Here is a 26,783-nt window from a genome sequence, read left to right on the forward strand (position 1 = left end):
TTTGTTATGGAGAGATGTGGAATAACTGGATTTATCACACAAGGTTGGAAAAGGATTGGTATAAGGACTTTGGAAAAGAATTTAGCATGATGTCTTAACCTTGAATATACATATTCCTGAAGACCAGCAATTTCCCGTCAATAGAATGCATTAAAAGACCTTTTCAAAAATATTCTTGACTATTTTATTTTGTATTAGCCAATAGAAACAACCCAAATGTCTATTAAACACAGAATGGGCAATATGTTTTTAAATTTATTTTATTGAAGTATAGTTGATTTACAATGTTGTCTTAATTTCTGCTGCACAGCAAAGTGATTCAGTTATGCATATGTATATTCTTTCTCATATGCTTTTCCATTATGATTTATTATAGGATATTGAATATAGTTCCCTGTGCTATACAGTAAGACTTTGCTGTTTATTCTGTATATAATAGTTTGCATCTGCTAATCCCAAACTCCTAATCCCTCCCAACCCCCCTCCCCCTTGGCAACCACGAGTCTGTTCTCTGTCTGTGAGTCTGTTTCATAGATAGGTTCATTTGTCTCATATTTTAGATTCCACATATAAGTAATATCATATGGTATTTATCTTTTGCTGTCTGGCTTACTTCACTTAGTATGGTAACTTCTAGGTCCATCCATGTTGCTGCAAATGGCATTATTTCATTCTTTTTTATGGCTGAGTAATACTCTTGTGTGTGTGTGTGTGTGTGTGTGTGTGTGTGTGTGTGTGTGTGTGTGTGTGTGTGTGTCTATCTATCTCACATCTTTAACCAGAATGGGTAAAATTCGATATATTCATACAACAAAATACTTCACAGCAATGAACAAGAATGAACCCTACCTAAATAATAACTCTAAAAAGAAAATACAGACTTCTGCTCAAGACGGATGCACCATGGAGAGCAGGGGTGGGAGGAGGGGAAATAACAAGACCTCACAGTCCTCTGTGCCATGCAACATAATGTGGCAGCACCACTTAAATACATTCTGAAACCAACAGGCCTGAGTGTTTAAAAAAGGCTCCTTAGAACTTCCCTGGTGGTCCAGTGGCTAAGACTCCACGCACCCAATGCAGGGGGCCCAGGTTCGATCCCTGGTCAGGGAACTAGATCCCACATACCACAACTAAGAGCCTGCATGCGGCAATGAAGATCCTGCTTGCTGCAACTAAGACCCGGCACAGCCAAATAAATAAATAAATAACATAAAATAAATATTTAAAAAAATAGAAAGGCTCCTCAAATGTTGATTGGGGCTGGATGATTAAGAAGCGGAAGGGGGGGAAGTGCACCCAGCAACTCCCTAAGGCTCTTCTAGCGGCTTCCACGCCGCAACGTGGCAGGACAGATGCCAGCCCCGCCGTTTTCCCTCGGTGGCTCGGAGGGCAACGCTGAGGGAGCTTCATCCTGAGGTCGCAACTGTGAGTAATGGTGGGCAATGTGAAAAATACGATATTAAATTTAAAAAGTACCTATCTGTGGGCAGTCTTTCTGCCAGCACCTGAAACCTGGCATCAAGTGGGAGCTGGCCCTTCTGGAACGTGGGCAGGGCTTTGCGAAAAAGTGGGTGGGGTAGGGGAATTCTGCTTCTATGTGAGTTTGTAGAAAATGGGAAAGAGTGGTGCCTTTGCCCTAACAACAAGAAAATTCTAGATAAACTACAGAATCATAATTTTTCTTAAACCCATCCTAGAGCTGAGATTTTAGGATAGCCAGGTGGCCTGAAATCTGAGGAACGCCAGATCCTTTAAGGACAGTAGATCAGTGAGGCTGCTGCTTTCTGATTTAGTTCTAGATGCTCCAAGAGAGCATCAGGGAGTTCCATAGGCAGAAAGCCATATAAATGCTAATTTGCCCCAGGCAAGGTCCCTTCTTTCAAAATTTGAGATTGCTCCAAATTTTTGTTTTTCATCTCTGTTCAAAAGATAGTTAAAATTTTTTTTTCTTCAGAATTTATAATTGCTCTAAGTAGAAGACTTGGTTCAATGCAAGCAACCCCATCACTATTAGAAACTTGCAATTACATTTTTATCTTGATTTTTATCAAATAACTTTTTTAAACTTTCTTGCTATCTTACAGACTTTTTAACATACATTTAATATTTAAAATATACAATGCATAATGTCTGAGAAGAACAATTATAGTCTTTCCTTTTTAATCTTTCTGTATGCCTTAGTTTTTAATTTCATTTTTATATTATATTGGCGAGAACCTCTGGAAAAAAACGTCAAAATAATCACTGAAAGCAGATGTTCTTATCTTATTCCTGATCTTAAAAAAAAATTCCGCCCTCACCCACTGCCGACGACCTGTCTTGTCGCCTGCACGCCGTGCCACTGCCTCACAGAAAGGCTTTGATTGCCCGCAGTCCTTCGCCAGATTAGGCCAGTGTCCAGGGCCCTGGTTCCTCATCTCACTCGGGCTTATGCCAAAGATGTAACATCTGGTGCAGATGCCCAACCTTAAGGCTTCAAGGTGTAGACCTTTTAGCCGATGCTGTAACTGTTACTGTGGGGTCCAAGGGAAGGACAGTGATTACTGAGTTGGGGAAGTCCCAAAGTGACAAAAGATGGACTGTTGCAAAGTCCATTGACTTAAAAAATAAATATAAAAATGTTGGCGCTAAACGTGTTCAAGATGTTGCCAGTAACACAAACGGAGAGGCTGGAGATGACACCACTACTGCTACTGTACTGGCATGCTCTGTCTCCAAGGAAGGCTTCGAGAAGGTTAGCAACGGTGCTAATCCAGTGGAAATCAGGAGAGGTGTGATGTTAGCTGTTGATGCTGTACTTGCTGAACTTAAGAAGCAGTCTAAACCTGTGACAACCCCGAAAGAGATCGCCCAGATTGCTACGATTTCTGCACATGGAGACAAAGAAATTGGCAACATCATTTCTGATGCGATGAAAAAGGTTGGAAGAAAGGGCGTTATCACAGGAAAGGATGGGGAAACACTGAATGATGAACTAGAAATTATTGAAGGCATGAAGTTTGATAGAGGGTATATCTCTTCATACTTTATTAATATATCAAAAGGTCAGAAATGTGAATTCTAAGTTGCCTATGTTCTTTCGAGTGAAAAGAAAATTTCTAGTGTCCAGTCCATTGTTCCTGCTCTTGAAATTGCCAACGCTCACCATAAGCCCTGGGTCATAATTGCTGAAGATGTGGATGGAGAAGCTCTAAGTACACTTGTTTTGAATAGGCTGAAAGTTGGTCTTCAGGCTTTAGCAGTCAAACCTCCAGGTTTTGGTGACAATAGAAAGAACCAGCTTAAAGACATGGCTATTGCTACTGGCGGTGCAGTATTGGGAGAAGGACTAACTCTAAATCTTGAAGATGTTCAGCCTCATGACTTAGGAAAAGTTGGAGAGGTCACTGTGACCAAAGGTGATGCCATGCTCTTGAAAGGATAAGGTGACAAGGCTCAAATTGAAAAGCATATTCAAGAAATCCTCGAGCAGTTGGGTATCACAACTAGTGAAAATGGAAAGGAAAAAGTGAATGAACGTCTGGCAAAACTCTCAGATGGTGTTGCTGTGCTAAAGTTTGATGGGACAAGTGACTTTGAAGTGAATGAAAAGAAAGACAGAATTACAGATGCCCTTAATGCTACCCGAGCTGCTGTTTAAGAAGGCACTGTTTTGGGAGGGGGCTGTGTCCTGCTTCGGTGCCTTCCAGCCTTGGATTCAATAACTCCAGCTAATGAAGATCAAAAAACTGCTATAGAAATTATTTTAAAAACACTCGAAATTCCTGCAATGACCACTGCTAAGAATGCAGGTATTGAAGGATCACTGATAGTTGAGAACATTTTGCAGAGTTCTTCAGAAGTTGGTTATGATGCTATGCTTGGAGATTTTGTGAATATGGTGGAAAAAGGAAATCATTGATCCAACTAAGGTTGTAAGAACTGCATTACTGGATGCTGCTGGAGTGGCCTCTCTGTTAACTACAGCAGAAGTTGTAGTCACAGAAATTCCTAAAGAAGAGAAGGATCCTGGAATGGGCAGAATGGGTGGAATGGGAAGTGCTGTGGGAGGTGGCATGTTCTAATTCCTAGAATAGGGCTTTACCATCATTAATGAGCTGTGAGAGGAAGCCCGAGGCAGCGTTCCTCACCAGTAACTTTAAGAGAGGTCTGTTGAAGGAGATGACTGAAGAAAAGCCTGGCTGATGTTTAAGAAAATCACTATAACCATCAGTTACTGGTTTCAGCTGACAACATAGAACGGTTTACTGCTGTCATTGCCTATGCCTACTGATAATTTATTTTGTATTTTTGAATAAAGACACTGTTACATTCCTGGTAAATGAGTATAAGAGCCATGTACCAATGTACTGCTTTCAACTTAAATCACTGAGGCATTTTTACTACTATTCTGATAAAATCAGGATTTTAGTGATTGCCATCAACAGATGAGAAGCTAAGAAGCAGCCTTTCTGTGGAGAGTAAGAATAATTGGGTTCAGAGTAGACCAATATCCAATTATGTAACAACCTTTGTGAAATAACAATTGTTGAAAGTTAAAAAAAATTCCAAGTTTTCACCATTAAATATTATGTATGCTGCAAAATGTGGTAGATACTATTTATAGTTATGCAAATTTCCTTCAATTTCTAGTTTGCTAACAGTTTGTTTATTATCACAAAGAGCGTACTGAATTTTATTAAATATTTGATCTTCATCTACTGTGATATTTATATGATTTTTCTTCTTTAAATTATTGTCATAGAGTGTTACTATGTGGGTGGATGTATGGATTATCTAATGTTAAAGCAACCTTGTATTCCAGGGATAAATCCAGATTTGTGATGATATATATAAAAACGTGTGTGTGTGTGTGTGTGTGTGTGTGTGTGTAGTAATGTGTTAATTCTGGATTCAACTGGCTATTTTTTTTTTTTTTGGCGGTACGCGGGCCTCTCACTGTTGTGGCCTCTCCCGTTGCGGAGCACAGGCTCCGGACGCGCAGGCGCAGCGGCCCTGGCCCACGGGCCCAGCCGCTCCGCGGCATGTGGGATCTTCGCGGACCGGGGCACGAACCCGTGTCCCCTGCCTCGGCAGGCGGGCTCTCAACCACTGCGCCACCAGGGAAGCCCACAACTGGCTATGTTTTAAAGAATTTTTATATTATAATGAGCTAAGAGGCTTCAAGATGGCGGACGAATAAGATGCGGAGATCACCTTCCTCTCCACAAATACATCAGAAATACATCTACATGTGGAAAAACTCCTACAGAACACCCACTGAACGCTGGCAGAAGACCTTAGACCTCCCAAAAGGTAAGAAACTCCCCACGTACCTGGGTAGGGCAAAAGAAAAAGACAGCGACAAAACAATAGGGACGGTACCTGCGCCAGTGGCAGGGAGTGGGGAAGGAGGAAAGTTTTCCACACTGGGAAGCCCCTTCGCAGGCGGAGACTGCAGGTGGCAGAGGGGGGAAGCTTCGGAGCCGCGGAGGAGAGCACAGCAACAGGGGTGCGGAGGGCAAAGCAGAGAGATTCCCGCACAGAGGATCAGGGCCGACCAGTACTCACCAGGCCGAGAGGCTTGTCTGCTCACCCGCCGGGGCAGGCGGGGCTGCGAGCTGAGGCTCGGGCTTCGGTCGGAGCGCCGGGAGAGGACTGGGGTTGGCGGCATGAACACAGCCTGCAGGGGGTTAGTGCGCCACGGCTAGCCGGGAGGGAGTCCGGGAAAAAGTCTGGACCGGCCGAAGAGGCAAGAGACTTTTTCTTGCCTCTTTGTTTCCTGGTGCGCGAGGAGAGGGGATTAGAGCGCCGCTTAAAGGAGCTCCAGAGACGGGCGCGAGCCGCGGCTAAAACCGCGGACCCCAGAGACGGGCGGGAGATGCTAAGGCTGCTGCTGCCGCCACCAAGAAGCCTGCGTGCAAGCACAGGTCACTGTCCACACCGCCCCTCATGGGAGCCAGTGCAGCCCGCCACTGCCAGGGTCCCGTGATCCAGGGACAACTTCCCCGGAAGAACGCACGGCGCGCCTCAGGCTGGTGCAACGTCACGCCGGCCTCTGCTGCCGCACGCTCGCCCCGCACTTCGTAGCCCTCCCTCCCCCCCCCCCGGCCTGAGTGAGCCAGAGCCCCCAAAGCAGCTGCTCCTTTAACCCCGTCCTGTCTGAGCGAAGAACAGACGCCCTCAGGCGACCTACACGCAGAGGTGGGGCCAAATCCAAAGCTGAACCCCGGGAGCTGTGCGAACAAAGAAGAGAAAGGGAAATCTCTCCCAGCAGCCTCAGGGGCAGCGGATTAAATCTCCACAATCAACTTCATGTACCCTGCAGCTGTGGAATACCTGAACAGACAACAAATCATCCCAAACTGAGGTGGACTTTGGGAGCAAATATATATATGTATTTTCCCTTTTTCTCTTTTTGTGAGTGTGTATGTGTATGCTTCTGTGTGTGATTTTGTCTGTATAGCTTTGCTTTATACCATTTGTCCTGGGGTTCGGTCCATCCATTTTTTTTTAACTTAAAACTTTTTTTCTTAATAATTATTTTTTATTTTAATAACTTTATTTTACTTTCTTTTCTTTCTTTCTTTCTCTATTTCTCTGTTTCTCTCTCCCTCTTTCTTTCTTTCTTCGATTTTTTTCTCCCTTTTATTCTGAGCTGTGTGGATGAAAGGCTCTTGGTGCTCCAGCCAGGTGTCAGGGCTGTGCCTCTGAGGTGGGAGAGCCAAGTTCAGGACACTGGTCCACAAGTACCTCCCAGCTCCATGTAATATCAAACAGCAAAAATCTCCCAGAGATCTCCATCTCAACGCCAAGACCCAGCTTCACTCAATGACCAGCAAGCTACAGTGCTGGACACCCTATGCCAAACAGCTAGCAAGACAGGAACACAACCCCACCCATTAGCAGAGAGGCTGTCTAAAATCATAATAAGGCCACAGACACCCCAAACACACCACCAGACGTGGATCTGCCCACCAGAAAGACAAGATCCAGCCTTATCCACCAGAACACAGGCACTAGTCCCCACCACCAGGAAGCCTACACAAACCACTGAACCAACCTTAGCCACTGGGGACAGACACTAAAAACAACGGGAACTACAAACCTGCAGCCTTCGAAAAGGAGACCCCAAACACAGTAAGATGAGCAAAATGAAAAGACAGAAAAACACACAGCAGATGAAGGATCAAGGTAAAACCCCACCAGACCTAACAACTGAAGAGGAAATAGGCAGTCTACCTGAAAAAGAATTCAGAATAATGATAGTAAAGATGATCCAAAATCTTGGAAATAGAATACAGAAAATACAAGAAATGTTTAACAAGGACCTAGAAGAACTAAAGAGCAAACAAACAGTGATGAACAACACAATAAATGAAATTAGAAATTCTCTAGAAGGGATCAATAGAAGAATAACTGAGGCAGAAGAACAGATAAGTGACCTGGAAGATAAAAGAGTGGAAATAATTACTGCAGAGCAGAATAAAGAAAAAAGAATGAAAAGAATTGAGGACATTCTCAGAGACCTCTGGGACAACATTAACTGCACCAACATTTGAATTATAGGGGTCCCAGAAGAAGAAGAGGAAAAGAAAGGGACTGAGAAAATATTTGAAGAGATTATAGCTGAAAACTTCCTTAATATGGGAAAGGAAATAGTTAATCAAGTCCAAGAAGCACAGAGATTCCCATACAGGATAAATCCAAGAAGAAACACACCAAGACACATATTAATCAAACTATCAAAAATTAAATACAACGAAAAACTATTAAAAGCAGCAAGGGAAAAACAACAAATAACACACAAGGGAATCCCCATAAGGTTAACAGCTGATCTTTCAGCAGAAACTCTGCAAGCCAGAAGGGAGTGGCAGGACATATTTAAAGTGATGAAGGACAAGAACCTACAAACAAAATTACTCTACCCAGCAAGGATCTCATTCAGATTTGATGGAGAAATTAAAACCATTACAGACAAGAAAAAGCTAAGAGAATTCAGCACCACCAAACCAGCATTACAACAAATACTAAAGGAACTTCTCTAGGCAGGAAACACAAGAGAAGGAAAAGACCTACAATAAAAAACCCAAAACAATTAAGAAAATGGGAATAGGAACATACATATCGATAATTACCTTCAGTTTAAATGGATTAAATGCTCCCACCAAAAGACACAGAATGGCTGAATGGATACAAAAACAAGACCCGTATATATGCTGTCTACAAGAGATCCACTTCAGATCTAGGGACACATACAGACTGAAAGTGAGGGGTTGGAAGAAGAAGTCTGTGATACAGAGTGAAGTAAGTCAGAAAGAGAAAAACAAATACTGTATGCTAACACATATATATGGAATCTAAGGAAACAAAAAGGTCATGAAGAACCTAGGGTAAGACGGGAATAATGACACAGACCTACTAGAGAATGGACTTGAGGATATGGGGAGGGGGAAGGGTAAGCTGGGAGAAAGTTAGAGAGTGGCATGGACATATATACAGTACCAAACGTAAAATAGATAGCTAGTGGGAAGCAGCCGCATAGCACAGGGAGATCAGGTCGGTGCTTTGTGACCACCTAGATCGGTGGGATAGGGAGGGTGGGAAGGAGGGAGACGCAAGAGGGAAGAGATATGGGAACATATGTATATGTATAACTGATTCACTTCGTTATAAAGCAGAAACTAACACACTATTGTAAAGCAATTATACTCCAATAAGGATGTTAAAAAAAAAAAAGTTAACATGAAAAAAGAAAAATAATGAGCTAAGATATAATTTTATTTTTTATTATTTTTTTCTTGTTTTGGTATCAAAATTATTACAGTCTCATAAAATTAATTGGGAATTTTTTCCATTCCTTTTATTATATGGAACAGAGTACATAGAATAAAGATTTCGTGTTATGTAATTTTTGAAAGAACTCCACTGTAAAATCATGTGACTAGTGTTTCGTTTGTAGATTTTTAACTACTCTTTCAATTACTTTAATTTTAATAGGCCTATTCTCTTATAGATCTGTTTTCTTTAGACAACTTTGGTAAGATACCTTTTTTTTTCTAGAAATTTTTCCGTTTTGTGTAAATTTGCAGTATACTGGCATAAAAATATATTACTAAATCTCCTGTATGTATAGTTCTTTCTTTTTAAAATGTGTAATATTTTTAAATTGTGCCTTTTCTGGTTTTTTTTTTTTTTTTTTTTGCTTTATCTTGCTGTGAACAATGGCTTTCCCCATTCTTTTTTTCTCCCTCTATAATGCCTAAGTAGATATATGCTGTTCCTTTCATTTTATGTTTCATGTCACCTTTTCCTCTTTCCCATTTCCTGTTTCTTTTTCCTCAAGGGTTATATTCTGAGTAATTTCTCCAGTATATATTCAACTTCGTTAGGTTCTTTCCAATCCGTTTTTTTTTTTTTTTAACATCTTTATTGGAGTATAATTGCTTTACAATGTTGTTAGTTTCTGCTGTATAACAAAGTGAATCAGCTATATGTACACATATATTCCCATATCCCCTCCCTCTTGCGCCTCCCTCCCACCCTCCCTCTCCCACCCCCCCTCTCCCACCCCTCTAGGTAGTCACAGAGCACCCAGCTGTTCTCCCTGTGCTATGCAGCTGCTTCCCACTAGCTATTTATTTTACATTTGGTAGTGTATATATGTCAGTGCTACTTTCTCTCCTCGTCCCAGCTTACCCTTCCCCCTCCCCTTGTCTTCAAGTCCATTCTCTACATCTGTTTCTTTATTCATGTCCTGCCCCTAGGTTCATCAGAACCATTTTTTTTTAGATTCCATATATATGTGTAGCATGTTGTATTTATTTTTCTCTTTCTGACTTACTGCACTCTGTATGACAGACTCTAGGTCCATCCACCTCACTACAAATAACTCAATTTCGTCTTTTTATGGCTGAGTAGTATTCCATTGTTATATATGTGCCACATATTCTTTATCCATTTATCTGTTGATGGACACTTAGGTTGCTTCCATGTCCTGGCTATTGTAAATAGAGCTGCAGGGAACATTGTGGTACATGATTCTTTTTGAATTATGGTTTTCTCAGGGTATATGCCCAGTAGTGGGATTGCTGGGTCATATGGTAGTTCTATTTTTAGTTTTTTAAGGAATCTCCATACTGTTCTCTGTAGTGGCTGTATCAATTTACATTTCCACCAGCAGTACAAGAGGGTTCCCTTTTCTCCACATCCTCTCCAGCATTTATCCAATCTGTTTTTTAACCTCATCCTTGCCTCTACATTTTTTATCACCCATTACATTTTTCATTTCTCACATTTCTATTTGTTTATTTTTCCAAACTGCTTGGTCTTTTTGGATAATATCTTATGTGTTTCCCATGTGTTTAGTTTCTTCTGTCTTTTCTCTAATTTTAAACATGACTATATGACATACCTGATAAGTTTTTCACCTGAAAGTTTTAGGAGTATATATCTGTCATTTGTTTGATTTTTGTTGACCTTGGCTCATTATGGATTTTTTTTTTCATATTTTGTAATTTTGAGCCGGGAAATCCTGTTCAAGTGACTTTACCTGTTAGAATCCTCAAAGGATTGCCTGCTATTTTCTCTTTAGAGAGTAGTTTTGGGTATACATCTGCCAGGCTTAGACATTACCACTTTGGGAAATACTTTTTAAAAAAAAAATTATTTTATTGAAGGATAGTTGATTTACAATGTTGTGTTAGTTTCTGGTGTACACTGAAGTGATTAAGTTATGCATATATATATTCTTTCCTATTATGGTTTATTACAGTATATTGGATATAATTCCCTGTGCTATACAATAGGACCTTGTTTATCCATTCTATATATAACAGTTTGCAGCTGCTAATTGGGGAAATACTTTTTATATTAATTTTCCAGACCATGAAAACCGTGTAAATTTAAATCCTTAAACTTATTAAAGCAGGCCTATGCAAACAGTGTTTCAGGGGAGGTGTTTTGTTTTCATTTGGTTTTTTTACTCAGAGCAAGGATGATACAAAGTTCCTTTGTCATATCCATTTTCAAGTGGAGGGATTTTAATGAAGGTCACACGTTCACAGTAGATGATGTCCTTCGAGGGTTGTGATTGCGTGAGTCATCTTCATTCCAACTTATCAACTCACAGGTGCCCAGGGCTTCATGTGGCCCTTAAAGGCCAAGCCTCTTGATTACTCAGCCTAGCAAAACTTCCAGGGCTGTCAGATTGCCAGTGCCTGATTATTCCCTTGGGTTTCAGTTTCTCCTACTTTAGGAGATAGTAGAGGCTTCCTTTAGTTGCTTCTGAACTCAAACGTTTATCTTAAAGAAGTTTATCCTGGACTTTGACAGACTTACCTCAGGAGGGTAAATGCACAAAATTTTTGAAAAGTTGACCTGAAAACTCTTCAGTGCAAAACCATAGTTTAGGTTTTTCAGTAGCTAATGATCACACCTGAGAAATATAAAGTATTGCCCAGTTAAGAAAATGGCTTAATATATTAAACTAAACTATACTAAACAAACTACTGTTTTTATTTTAAAAAATATAAATAATAAAATTTATGAAGGAATTATACTGTTCAAAATTATTGAGGACTTCAGACCTTTTATTTTTGTGGGTTACAGCTATCATTATTTACTATGTTATATATCAAAACTAAGAACTTAAAAATTTTTTGTGTATGAATTTATCAATAAAACAGTCACAATAAATCCATTATATTTTAACATAAATGAGATATTTTCATAAAAACTGTATTTTCCAAAACAAAAAATAATGAGAACAGAGGCATTGTTTTATATTTTTGCATACCCTCTTAAGGTCTGGCTTAATATGAAAGAGCTGGGTTCTCATATGTTTCTACATTCAGTGTGTTGCAATATTTGGTTGAAATATATGAAGAAAGTCCAGTCTCAGAGACACGTAGTTAGAAGAGGGAGGAGTGTTTTACTAACTTTTTCAGATCATTATACATATTCTTCTTTGATTCAACATCTATCTAGCCTGCTAAATTCAAAGAGGCATGGCCAAGCACTTGGCTACATACTTGGAATAGTGTGGAGTGAGGGAAATAGAGATAGAATACCATTGTACTGTGTGTCCTCACTGTCCTATGGTTATAGACACAACAGGTATTGCATACATTTCTAAAGCTCTGTCCTCACCTTAAAGCTTCCTCTTGTCTGCTTTCCCCAACTTTTCTCCCCCTGAGAATTGCCAAAACATCAAATAGCTAGGGTTAAAGAAAACTAGAGAAAAGAGAAGATGCAGTATGGCTAGAACACTGGCGATGGAAGAAACTATGGATAGGAGAAATGATGGAGTGACAGAAAGAGGCCCAGAACACATTGTTGTGGAACAGAAAATAAAGCATAGTGGGAAGACAACAGAGAAGGGAAGCAAGGAGCAGGGTGGTAGAGAAACAAGATAGGAGACAGGCACAAATGCCCAAAGGACAGGGGAGGACTGAGGCACCTATAAGGAGATATTTTTTTCTTTAATTTATCAGAAAGAGAATTACTTTTACAGAACAGTAAGACCAATAAGATAAGAAAACAGCATGGTATATACAGCCTAATATTTTGTTCATAAATGAGGCCCCAGGAGACTGTGGTGGTCATCCACGGCTGTCCTCACTCCAGAGATTAAGGAACTGCCAGTAAAAATCCGTCTGTCCCCATTTTTCCTTAGAAAGAAAGTCATTGTGACCCTTACCTAACGTGGTATCAAAAACCTTTCAGAATGTTTTCAATTTTCTTAGATTGTTCTCAGTATACAATAGTAATTTACTTCCCCGTTGTGTAAAATAACTTTTTTTCATTTTATATGTTTTCTTATTTCACATTTCAAAGATTTCCATCTCATGTCAGTCTGTCATTTTTGCAGGTTGAAAAATTTTATGTTTGAATACCGACCTAATTAAACAGTTCTGCCACCCCCTTACTGGTCTCGGATTCCTGTTGTTGGGCTTCATTTCTATTGTCTTTGTTTATGACTTTGTGCAATATCCAGACAATTATTTCACTCTTTTATTTTCTTTTAAGAATACCAGCTTTTGAATATTTTCCCCTGAGATGTCACAGTGAACCAGTCTCCAGAAAAGGGTATATAATAATTGCCTAGTTCTTTATTTGCATTGTTGCCGGCTTTGAATTGGCCATTCCATGAGTAAAGTCTGGATTCTCCTTCTATAAGCCACGTTCTTTCTGGATTTTGTCATATAGAAACTTATTTGCCTTTATTATGCCCTCTCATACGAAAAGAGAGCTCTGTAGTTTATCTCCTTTACCTTAGAATTTCACTGCAATAAAAAGCTTACACCATTTATAAACTTGGAGATTTGACTGTGGACTGCTTCCTCCTAACTGTCTTTGAAAGTATCAAAGAAGACTACAGTGATGAGTTAGTTATCATTATCCTGTAATTCCTGTTCAAGTCCACTGTAAAAATCTGGTTGTCATTGCTTGGTGACTCAATGCATTTCAATAGTGTTCGATATAGAAAAATATCTGAAAATCTAAATAGATTTTAAAGCTTCTGGATCTCTTTTTACTCAAGTTATCCCAAATAAGCACCAGTTCTCTTAAAGAAACCATGTTAGCTTTTGTATATACATATATCCTTATATTTTCAATGTTCCAAACCTTTATTTTAAATTCTAAAACCTCTGTGAAATGGAAGAAAGAGTTAGTAATTGGTAGTTCTCAGTACTCCCTCTGAAACCCTGTTATAAATGATTATCATGTTGGAAAAACCACCAGCTGTCTTGTGTAAAAGCTTGAACATTCTGGGAAATATTCCACAATTGCACACCTTAAATTTTTTCAATCTTACATGTCAGTGACAAACTGACATATATTTATTTTTCTGTTTTCTTAGTGATTTGGTATAGAATAACCTATAGTTTTACTTTTATACAATTTAGAAATTCCAAAATATCAATTTCTAAAACAATTTGGGAGTGAGAAGCTCCCTAAACACTTCCCCACTAAAGACCCAGACAATCAGTTTATTATTCTCTCATTGTTCTTTCTTTTTGAATCCCGAATTCTCCTTTTACACCATGATCCTCCAGCTGTTGGATTTCTTAACTAAATTTCTCTTGATTACATTATCATTAGTTTAGAAACTCCTATAACAGACTCTAAGATATGTTTTGTCCCATCTTGTTTGTAATTGTGAATATTCAATTAAATATGGAAGTAAAATTATCCTATGAAACTACCATGATAGAAGAAACAATGGTTTAGACATCAGAGTCAGGGCAGGGATCGCAGACACCCATCCCCACTTCCCCACCCTACAGATGCTGGCTCTCATCAGTCTACAATTTCTTCCCAGACAATAGCTGCATAGAACAATTTCATGTCTAAATCACCAATGGGGAATGTTCTCCCTAACACAATGTAGGGAGAACTCCCAACTTTCTAGAAGTTTTGAATACAGAAGAGGAGAAAATCCAGGAAGAATTAAAGCAGAGGTTTTCAAAGTGTGGTCCACAGGTCAGCAGCAGTGGCAGCAGCATCTGGGAACTAGCTGAAAAATAAATTTTTGGTCCCCCTCCCCCAGGCCTACTGAAGCAGATAGTCTGCAAATGGGAATCCAGAAATCTGTTTTAACCTTCAAGTGATTCTAATGCCCACTAGGTTTAAAAACCTCTACATTAGAGACTTGGGTCCATTTATCAAAGGGCAGGTAATGTCCAGGAGCAGTGCTTCTCAAACATGATGTTTTTAGGAATTAATTGTAGGTCTCTGGTGAGACTAAAGAATCTACATTTCTAAGAAGTTGCCAGGTAATGTTGCTGCTACTGCTGCAGTTCTGCAGACTACATGTGATTGCAAGGCCACTGATAAAATCTAGGGAGAGACCTTGTAAGGAGGTGCCAAGAAAAACAGGCTAAATGGAGTGACCTTGATGAGTCTGGCCCAATGCTGAGGGAGATTGACTAGACTTGACTTTGTTAGGAATCTTGATAGCTGACACAAAGCAAGGCCTTATCCTGAATCCAGGATTTTAAGAAAGGTGATCTGGCATGAAAGGTCAGTGAATAAGGAAAAGAGAGCGTAAAGTTTTAAATTTATGCCAGGTTACGTTGTATAGTTTGACACTGCATGATGTGCTATATCTCAATTCTCTATAGTAATTTTTGGAAGAAAGAGGTATACATTTGAACTTTCCAGAAGCCTTATTAAATAGACACAGTGGGGAAAACTACTTATAAAGGACAGGAAGCAGGGGCAGGTCATGTCGGTGGAACCTAGCTTAGAAAGCCTACAGTTTGGGAACTGCTGTGTGACCTTGGGCAAGTAACTGAATGTCCTCTAATGATGTATGAACTGAATGTTCTTACATCTAAAATATGATTAAAAATAAAATCTATCTTACAAAAGTTTTGTGAAGCTTAAATAAGTGAAGATGTTCAAGGTACTCAAGAGTGCCTGGTACATAATAAAACTCAATAAACTCTTTCTTCTTCATTCTGTGTATCCTTGTCTTCACTTTAAAATTTTCATCGTTGTTATTACATCAGCCACATTCAGGATAAAAAAAACTTAGGTGGTGGGGAAAAAATTAAGGTGGTTGAGAAAGGGCTCTCTGAGAAAAGGGGAGCATTAAGCAAAATAAGAAATCCCTATGTCAAATATTTTTATAAAAGGAAATGGAAAATCTCTTTATCTTATGACTAGTCCCAAAAGATATATAATGAATGAAAAGCTATCGTTATTAGAGTTACCTTCAAAAATATAAAGGGAGTAATGTTTTAATGATGTATAAGAGAAATAGCAAGTTAACATTAGTTCACTTTCTTTTACTTTTCTGAGGTCACTCAGAGGTCAGAGTTCCTGTCCAATTCATCTTTTGACATGGTCAGGTACTGAAGAAAATGGAGAGTTTCTTTGGGGAGCATATCCCTGGGTTTTCTTTTTTCTTCTTTTCATTCTTTCAAGAAAAATCATCAATATATAGGTCTACTGCAGGAAAGAATTGGTAAAATCATTTCTGCAATCATCACTGAGAATAAGAGACTAGGGTTTTGGGGTAAGAGACAGAGAAAGAGAGTTTTTCCATGATTATTTGTTTAGTATTTGATTGATTTTATTTCTGAGAACACAGATTTATTACCACAAAATAAAACAGGATTTTTTTGTTTTTGTTTATTGATCTTAGCTTATTTGTTCTGTTCAGAAAACACTTATAGTCTGAAAATGACAAGGTAATTTAAAATACCTCAATGCATATACATGTGGCTCTAGTCTCTCTCTCCCTTCTCTCTGTCTCTGTGTTACACACACACAAAATATATTATTGATGATTCTTGGCAGTAATTTTGATTTGCATAAAATTTCAGGTGTTTTCAACACACTGCACATTCAAAATCTCAATAAAATGAAATAAATCCTTGAAAAAACAAATTAGTTGGAATTTTTCAGGCTTTACTAAGTTCTCCCCCAAATAGGTCTTTAAAAATGATATTTACTACTTAATGTCTTTAAGAAATGTACCTGTTTGTTGCATTATTAGGAAGAATTTCCTCACAGTCTTCAATGAAAGCAGTGTGAGAGAACAATGTACATAAATCTCTTACCCAAGCAGAACTGTTGTCGTACCCAGTGGTTCAAACAGCCGGTAATATTTAACTTGTGTGGTTCATATATCAATAAAACAAATAAATGGCCCTCTCAAAAGTTATATCCTGCATTATATAAATATTCCTTTTTAGTACATTGTAACCTGCCTAGCCACAAATTATTACAGCCTTTTAGCCACAATGTAAAGTACTCTTCTTACTGAGGCCTAAACATTTTCATTGATTTTCCTCACATCACAGTGAAATAGTCTGTGCCAATAAATTAACAATATTTAATTAATGTCCCCAAGGCATCTTATTATCAGTGTCTAACGTAGCCAACAACAGTAAATGCAATGGATCTTCCTAAATGAATTAATTATTTTGTACTTCAAAAGTTATATGAAGGCAGTGATGAAAGACTCTGCTCTGGTAGATCCACAGTTACCCAGCTGATGTGCAAAGTTCCCACAAATTTGGCAGAGAAATTTTGAGACACTCATAGCAACCTGGCTGTGTGAAGCAGGCTGGATTCTGCCTCCTGCCAGTCATGGTACAGTGTAAGCAGAAGAGAGCCCACAAGGCTCAAACCCAAGAAACCGTGGTCTGTTTTTCTTTCCGAGGGGAGGCTGATGAGAATGAAAGTATTCAGGAGATTCTCCAAGTGCCTAATAATGTAGTCTGATGACAAAAACAAAACAAACCAAAAAAACAAAAGCAAAAACAAAAAAAACAAACCAAAGAAAAACTAAAGACACACACACATAAAACCCTTCCTAGAGTGTTGACCTTTTTGCAACTCACTTTAAAAAAAAAAATTCAGTTTACTTGTGGAGATAAATATACAAACTTCCTCCCATTCTGAGAGAAGGTACAAAGTGAAGCCCTTTACCATCTCTTCCTTTGGTAATTAACAAATATGGTTTGAACTTCTCAGAATATAGGGGAAAAAAGGAGTACAGCTTGTCCCTAGAACTGATCTTTGAATTATAAACTCTTTTGTTCAGACCTGATATAGATGACTTTCAATTTTCAAATAAATAAGGTGCTAATTAGAGTAATAACCATTCTAGAATAGCAAGAACACATGCAATTTTATATACTTAAAGCAGGATCAAATGACCCATGCCTTTAAGAAATCACTGAAAATAGGAGAATTAATGTGTGGTTATTAAATCACCAGGTTCAGGTTGGTCCCAAGTCTTCAACCCTAATACCTACTCACAGGCTGAGGCTCAGTCCTAGTTCCCCAGACTCTACTCAACAGCGACGTCTGTTACTCATCACCACGATAACCTGCTTATGTCATACTCCAGTTCAGAAAATGGGGCTTTTGATTGGTTCCTGAGTCTCATATTTGCATAATACTTCTCACCTACCAACTGTATAAGACAGATGCCACTAGGGGTTGTAAAATGTCTTTAGACTGTCACTAGCCTCAAGGATGGATTCATTTTTTCCCTTCATTTGTCTTCTAAGATGTCCCTCACTTTCCAGCAGCCTCAGGAATGCACTTACAAGTTTTTCACTATATTTTGCCCATAACTTTTAGGTGTTTTGTGATAGATGAAACTATGGCAGGCAAACGTGTTAGCGTGTAAGGAGATTGGAAAATCTGAGAGCCTTCACAGTTCTTAATAGTACATATATATATTTTATATGACTATTTGTTTTAACCTCTTTTTTTTTTTTTTTTTTTTTAATTACCTGAGCAGCTACTGCTGCTCCTAATCTTATCAGATAAGTGTGCCTTCATGGTACTCACTATGGTGGTTTGAGGCCTTTTTTTACCCCTTTTCTATTTTTAAAAAAAACTGATTCACTTTGTTATAAAGCAGAAACTAACACACCATTGTAAAGCAATTATACTCCAATAAAGATGTTAAAAAAAAAGATTAAATTTTTGCTGGCTTCTGCTTCTGAACCATAAACTCAGGTTATTGTTTAATTATAACAATTATGATATTATTGCAAATAAAGCCTACTTCCTAAGAAAAATTTTTTTTTAAAAATTCCTTCCTCTAGTAGGAGTGAGAAGGCATTCAGAGTACTTCAAGTGTTTCAGTAATGCTCCTCTCCACTGATCCCCAATTCGATGTTATACTTTTAGGCTATAAGATATGTCATTTAGTTGTTTACTAGTTCCTTTGTGACAACTTCTACTCACTTTTCCATTCCGAAACCCCCAACTTCAAATACTTTTCCAAAATGAGTTATAAAAACAAACATTGTTGACTGCCCACACTCATGGTAATTTATCTTCTTTGGTATTAAATGTAGGTATTTATAGATGCTGTTTATGAAGTTGAGGAAGTTCCCCTCTAGTTGTAGTTTGCTGAGAGTTTTGATCACGAATGGATGTTAGATTTTGTCAAATGCTTTTCTTCATCTGTTGACATGATCATACAGTTTTCCTTCATTAGCCTATAGACAGATGGATTACATTAATTGATTATTGAATGTTGAACCAGCTTGCATACCTGGAATAAATCCCACTCGGTTATGGTGTATAGTTTTTTATATATATTGTTAGGTTCAATTTGCTGATATTTTGATGAGAATTTTTGCATATGTGTTCATGTGAGATATTGATTGCATTCTTTGTCTTGTAATATCTTTGTCTTTTTGGGGGGATTGAGGCAATCCTTGCCTCATGGCATGAATTAGGAAGTATTTTCTCTGCTTATAGCCTCTGAAAGAGATTGTAAAAAGTTGACGTAATTTCATCTTTAAATATTTGGTAGAATTCACCATTGAACTGATCTGGGCCTGGAACTTTTTGTTTTGGAAGGTTATTAATTGTTGATTCCATTTCTTTAATAGATATAGGACACTCAGATTGTTTCTTCTTGTATGAGTTTTGGCAAACTGTATCTTTCAACGATTGATCCATTTCTGCTAGGTTATCAAATTTGGGGTCATAGAGTGGTTCATAGTAGTCTTTTATTATCCCTTTAATGTCCACTAAGCTCGTAGTGATTTCCCCACTTTTATATCTGATATTAAAGATGCCAGAAGATTCCTCAGCTGAAGATCTAAGTTGTCCAGCTACATTTCTGACACTAGTAATTTGTGTCTTCCTTCTCTTTTTCTTAATTAGCTTGGCTAGAGTCTTATCAATTTTATTGATCTTTTCAAAAAATGCAGTTTTTGTTTTGTTGATGATCTCTACTGATTTCCTGTTTTTGAGTTCATTGATTTCTGCTTTCATTTTTATTACATCTTTTCTTCTGCTTACTTTGGATTTAATTTGCTCTTCTTTTTCTACTGTCCTAAAGTAGAAGTATAGGTTACTGATTTTTGGGTTCTCCTTTTTTTCCAATATATACATGCAATGCTATAAATTTTCCTCTAAGCACTGCTTTAAACTGTATCCCACAAATTTTGATAAGTCTTGTTCTCATTTTCACTTAGTTCAAAATATTTTTAGTTCAAAACCTTTTGAAATGTATTCTTTAACCCATGTGTTATTTAGACATGTGTTGCTTAATCTCCACATATTTTGGGATTTTCAAGCTTTCTGTTACTGATTTCTAGCTTAATTCCCTTGTAGTCTGAGAGCAGACATTTTATGATTTCTATTCATTTAAATTTGCTAAGGTGTGTTTTATGACCTGGAATCTATTCTGTCTTGGTGAAGTTTCCATGTGAGCTTGAGATGAATGTGTATTTTGCTGTTGTTGGATGAAGTAGTCTCTAGATGTCAATTATATCTAGTTAATTGATAGTGCTATTGAGTTCAGCCATGTACTAGTGATTTTCTGCTTGCTGGCTCTATCCATTTCTAATAGAGTTGACATCTCCAACTATAATAGTGGATTCAGTTATTTCTCCTTGCAGTTTTATCAGTTTTTGCTTCAAGTATCTTGAAGCAAAAAGATACTGTTTTTAGGTGTATACACACCAAGTATTGCTGTCTTCTTGGAGTATTGACCCCTTTATAATTATATAATACCCCTCTCTATTCCTGAACAGTTTCCTTGCTCTGAAGTCTGCTTTGTCTGAAATTAGTATAGCTACTTTCACTTTCTTTTGATTAGTAATAGCAGGGCATTATCTTTATCCATCTCTTTACTTTTAATCTATACATGTCTTTACATTTAAAGTTGATTTCTTGTTGGAAGAATGAATTAGGAAGCATTTTCTAATACTTCTAATACTAGAGAAAGTATTGGTATAGAATTGGAATAATTTCTTCCTTTTAATGTTTGGTAGAATTCACCAGCGAATCTATCTGGGTCTGATGCTTTATGTTTTAGAAGGTAAGTAATTATTGATTTAATTTCTTTAATTCATTTAGGCCTGTTCAAATTGTCTATTTCTTATTGTGTGAGTTTTGGCAGATTGTGTCTTTCAAGGATTGGTCCATTTCTTCTAGTTTATGAAATTTGTGGGCATAGGTGTCTTTATATTTAAAGTGGATTCTTGTAGACAACCTATATTTGGGTCTTGTTTTTTGATCCATCCAAGCAAGGATCTCTGTCTTTTAGTTGGTTTATTTAGAACATTTACCTTTAAAGTGATTTTTAAAAAATAAATAAATTTATTTATTTTTGGTTGAATTGGGTCTTTAGACGTGTTGCTTAATCTCCACATATTTTGGGATTTGCTGCACGTGGGCTTTCTCTAGTTGTGGCAAGCGGGGGCTACTCTTTGTTGTGGTGTGCAGACTTCTCATTGTGGTGGCTTCTCGTTGCAGAGCATGGGCTCTACAACCTGTGGGCTCAGTAGTTGTGGCACGCAGGCTCAGTAGTTGTGGCTTGAGGGCTCTAGAGCGCAGGCTTAGTAGCTGTGGTGCACAGGCTTAGTTGTTCCACAGCATGTGGGATCTTCCCAGACCGGGGCTCGAATCCATGTCCCTGGCATTGGCAGGCAGATTCTTAACCACTGCACCACCAGGGAAGTCCTAAAGTGATTATTGATATATCTGGATTAATATCTCCTATATTTGTTACAGTTTTCTATTTGTTGCCCTTGTTCTTTTTTTCCTATTTTTGTCTTCCATAATTTTTGTGTATTTTTTGGTTTTAACTGAAGATTTTATAATTCAATTTTCTCTCCTTTTTTAGTGTATCAATTATGCTTTTTTTTTAACATTTTATTGGTTGCTCTAGGGTTTGCAGAAGACCTCTGCAACTAATTCAAGTCTGCTTTCAAATAACACTGTACATCTTCACAGGTAGTGCAAGTACCTTATAATAACAACATATTCCTAAGTCCTCCCTTCTAGCCCTTGTATAACTGCTGTCATTCATTTCACTTTATCATATATATACACACACACATAAGCAAATACATTGTTGCAATTATTTATTTATTTATTTTTAACTTTTTTTTAAACATCTTTATTGGAGTATAATTGCTTTACAATGGTGTGTTAGTTTCTGCTGTATAAAAAAGTGAATAAGCTATACGTATACATATATCTCCATATCCCTTCCCTCTTGTGTCTCCCTCCCACCCTCCCTATCCCACCCCTCTAGGTGGTCACAAAGCACCAAGCTGATCTCCCTGTACTATGCGGCTGCTTCCCACTAGCTATTTTACATTTGGTAGTGTATATATGTCCTTGCCACTTTCTCACTTCATACCAGCTTGCCCTTCCCCCTCCCCATGTCCTCAAGTCCATTCTCTACGTCTGCGTCTTTATTCCTGTCCTGCCCCTAGGTTCTTCAGAACCTTTTTTTTTTAGATTCCATATATATGTGTTAGCATACGGTGTTTGTTTTTCTCTTTCTGACTTACTGCACTCTGTATGACAGACTCTGGGTCCATCCACCTCACTACAAATAACTCAATTTCGTTTCTTTTTATGGCTGAGTAAGATTCCATTGTATATATGTTTTGCAATTATTTTAAGCAAATTTTTTGTGAATAATTAAGAATAAGAAAAATTAAAAATTTACCTTTACTTATTGATTCTCTGATGAATGCAGATCTATGATTCTTTCTTTGTGTAGATCTGAGTTTCTGGCCTATATTATTGTCCTTCTCTCTGAAGAACATCTTTTTAAAATTTGTTGCAAGACAGGTGTACTGGCATCAAATTCTCACAGTTCTGTTTGTGGAGAAAGTCTTAATTTCTCCTTCACTTTTGCAGGATAATTTCACAAGGCATAGAATTCTAGGTTAGTGTTTTTTTTTTTTTCTCATTACTTTAAATATTTAATACATTTTCTTTTTACTTGCATGGTTTCTGAGAAGTCAGATATAATTCTTATCTTTGCTCTTCTATATTAAGGGTTTTTTTTCTCCTCTAGTTCTTTCAAGATTACTTTTTTATCTTTGATTTTCCAAAATTTGAATATGATATACTCAGATAGAGTTTTATTTTGTTTTGTTTTGTCTTTTGGCAGTTGTCTTTTTTGGTGTTTTTTGAGATTCCTGAATCTGTGGTTTGGTGTTTGAATCAATTTGGAAGAAATCTCAGTCATTATTGCTTCAAATATTGCTTTTCTTCCTTTCTTTCTTCCTTCTTCTCTCCCTCCCTTCCTTCCCTCCCTTTCTGGTATTCCCATTACACATATTTTACATTTTTTTGTGGTTGTCCCCCAGTCCTTTGATATTCCGTTCCATTTTTAAAGTTGTTTTTTCTCTTTGCTTTTCAGTCTTGGAAGTTTCTATTCACATATTCTCAAGCTTAGAGATTCTTTCTTCAGCCATGTCCAATCTACCAGTGAGTCCTTCAAAGGCTCTCTTCATTACTGCTACAGTGTTGTTTTTTTTTTAATCTTTAGCATTTATTTTTGATTCTTTCTTAAAATTTCTCTCTTGATTATATTATCCCTTTGTCCTTGCTTGTTATCTACTTTTTCTGTTAGAGTTGTTAACATACTAATCAGAATGATTTTAAATTCCTGGTTTGATAATTCCAACATTCTTGCCATATATGCCTCTGATTCTGATGTTTGTTTTGTCTTTGCAAACTGTGTTTTTTATTATGCCTTGTAAAGGTTTCCTGATAGCTGGACATGACATACTCGGTAAAAGGAATGGTGATATTTAGTAATGTGGTAGTAAGGTATTGGAGAAGAAGTTTCTGTTGTCCTGTGATTAGATCTCAGCCTTTTGGTGAACCTGTGCCCCTAGACTGTGACCTTCACAACTGCTTCTCAGTTTCTGCCCCCACCTACCCACATATGGTGACTGAATGGCTAGAGAGACCTAGAGCCGGGTATTTAGGTCCCTTTGTGGAAAGATCGAGGGAACTGTAGTTGAGATTTCCTTCCCCCCACGAAGAGCCAGCTGGATTTGGGTACTTCCCTTCCCGCAGGTAGATTAGGATCTGATATAAACCAGCAGATTAGGCTGTGGCAAAATAATTTTATCTGAGGGCAGACCTTGTTAAGAAGAACAGAATGCTATGGCATCTGTCAAAATGATACTTTCCCCCTCCCCCTCGAGGAATCAAGAGGGAAGTTTCACTGTGAGGACCTGGTAGGTTTTGTGGAGATAGAACACCCAAAGGTGTTCCACAGCCTACTATGACTGTGTCCTCCTGGAGATGAAAACAATTTTGTTTTGAAACGATTTTTTTAGAGCAGTTTTAGATTCGCAGCAAAGTTGAGAGGAAGTTGTATGCCTCCTGTCGCCACACATGCATGGCTTCCCTTATTATCAATATTACCCACCAGAGTCGTACATCTGTTACAGTTGATGCATCTACATTGACATATCATTATCATCCCAAGTCTATAGTTTACATTAGTGTTCACTCTTGGTTCACTATGGGACCTCTCCATTTTTTAAATCTTAGACTTGTCCACACTGAGCCTCTAGCAATTCATCAATTACAGTTCAGGATTTCTTATCTGACACAGGTTCCCATGGAGGTTTCCCCTGTTGGGTTTCCAAACTATTAAATGGCGATTCTTATATCTATTAAATGGTGATTCTGTCTCTTCAATTTGGGGGCCAGTGGTTTTGCCCTGTAACCTCACTTTTCTGATGAATCTAAGAAGAATTTTTGATTTTTCAGTTTATTCATTTTTTAACTTGTCATTAGGACAGAGAGGTGACTTTTAAGCTCCTTACTTGCTGGACCGGAAACCAGAAGTTACCAACACTTTTTGTTGTCTATGTTTTTAAGTTTTAGCCACCCTAGTAGGTGTGAGGTGGTATGACTGTGGTTTTGATTCGCATTTCCTTAGTCATGAATGATACTGAGCATGGGGCATATAATTTAAGGAGCACTTGTAAGATTTTTTATTGAACTGAATTTCATTGTTTTAGGATAAGCAGAAGAATTATGATTGAATTATCACCCACTAATTTTGCTGGCCAGCTTCCATTTAGATAATTTTGAGAGATTCTTTCCTTACTGGTTTTTACTGGACTTCTAGATTGAGCATGCTTCATGAAGCATGTGACATAAGGAATAAACGATAGAAGCCTAAGCTTATATCTCATTGTAATTAATACTCATTTTAGCCAGGCAAATGTTGATATCATGTGATCAGAAAAATTCTGTACCTAACAGTGAAGTGTGACATTTTAAGAGTATCTATCATGTATTGTTTTGGGCTGCCCAGCTGCCGTTTCTTGGAGAAACCACCCTCCATCAGTTCATGTCATCTTGATAATGCTTACAATCACATCCTCTCTTCATCCACCTATATAGCCTCCAGTCCCCAGACTACGGGGATGAACACAGAGCACATAACCCTGACATGGCCAATTTTACTGTCTCATGCACATCTTCTTTTTTAATTTTAACTAATTACTATTTTTAATTTATTAATTTATTTATTTTTGCTGTGTTGGGTCTTCGTTTCTGTGCGAGGGCTTTCTCTAGTGGCAAGCAGGGGCCACTCTTCATGGCGGTGCGCGGGCCTCTCACTGTCGCGGCCTCTCGTTGCGGAGCACAGGCTCCAGATGCACAGGCTCAGTAGTTGTGGCTCACGGGACTAGTTGCTCCGTGGCATGTGGGATCCTCCCAGACCAGGGCTCGAACGCGTGTCCCCTGCATTAGCAGGCAGATTCTCAACCACCGCGCCACCAGGGAAGCCCCCTATGCACATCTTTCTTCATCATATTTCCCTGACACCATCTCTTTTCCGTTTCAGTGTATACAGCTTCTTCAAAGTCTTCAAGATCTTTGAGAAAAAAAGTTAGCTCCATAGGCAAGTGATGACTGCAAAATATTAAATTGGTCATGATTTTAGGGATACCACAAATACTTCTCAGTGAACACACATGTGCATCTCCCATTCAATCATGCCTTTATTTCTTTCCAGGTGAGTTGTGCCTTGCGGTGAAGATGTTGGCTGGAAGGAAACTACTAAAATATTATCTCAGAGCTGTGAATAATTTTCACTTATCAGCTTGTCATAGAAGCAATCCAGATTTCATGGTCTTCATCAACCATTCTTGGACATATGTATCACTTCTTCATTTCTGTGTCAAGGTGACAGAAGGTAAGATGACTTTAAGACTTTAATATGTACATGTGTACACTATTGAAAAAAAAACATACCATATCACATACGTACAAGAAAAGTGGTAATTTCAGAAGTATCAGGAGCCGTTCAGATAAGAGGTCTTTGAGAGAAGGGGATATGTGCTTTTTTGCTTCCTTGACAATAGATGCAAGCCTTAATGAGTTAATCACATTGTGATGATCTCCCTTGAAGTCAGATTGCTAACGAGCAGTCTAACAAAGGGAACCATGTGTAGAGCACCAGTCCTGAGTTGAGCACTTAGTGCATCCAAGCACATGATTTCATTTTGTCTTTCCAAGAACCCACTGAAGAAGTATGGCGATACTGTTCTGATAAATTAGCAAATGGGGGTTCAATGGATCTTAAATAAATTGACTAATTTTTTTTCTTCTCTATCCATGTCTCCCAGATGCCAATCTATGAACAGGTGCAGGGCTGGCTGCACGATAATCATCCCGGTGAAATTGTTTAAAATATAAATTCTGGGACCCTCACTCCTGAAGATCCTAGTTTGATAAGTTTAGGTTAGATTCAGGTGTTCTGCTTTTCTGACAAAGTGATTCTGTTATACATCCAAGTCTGGAACATGTCTTCTATACCCCATGACCTCAGACTGGTTCAGGGAGTTAAGTTGGTGTCATCTCTTATAGTAGATTGGAAAAGGCTGCTGAGAGTCCTGTACTGAAAGGCTTCTGAGGCTGATGGGGAGGTATTCTGTGATCCGTCAGTGATGAGGCCAGATGGAGGGAGTAGAATCTTCCTGCCAAATATCGGCCAACTGTGATCGAGATTGTGACAGTTGGTA

General features: G+C 38.2%; 1 pseudogene; it reads left to right on the top strand.

The window, feature by feature from the left end:
- The first annotated feature begins 2,129 nt into the window (after nt 1–2,129).
- On the top strand, nt 2,130–4,067 carry LOC132425681 (60 kDa heat shock protein, mitochondrial pseudogene; annotated as a pseudogene).
- Nucleotides 4,068–26,783: the final 22,716 nt, after the last annotated feature.

The sequence above is a fragment of the Delphinus delphis genome, chromosome 5 (assembly GCF_949987515.2).
Source record: "Delphinus delphis chromosome 5, mDelDel1.2, whole genome shotgun sequence".
In the NCBI taxonomy this organism is placed as follows: domain Eukaryota; kingdom Metazoa; phylum Chordata; class Mammalia; order Artiodactyla; family Delphinidae; genus Delphinus; species Delphinus delphis.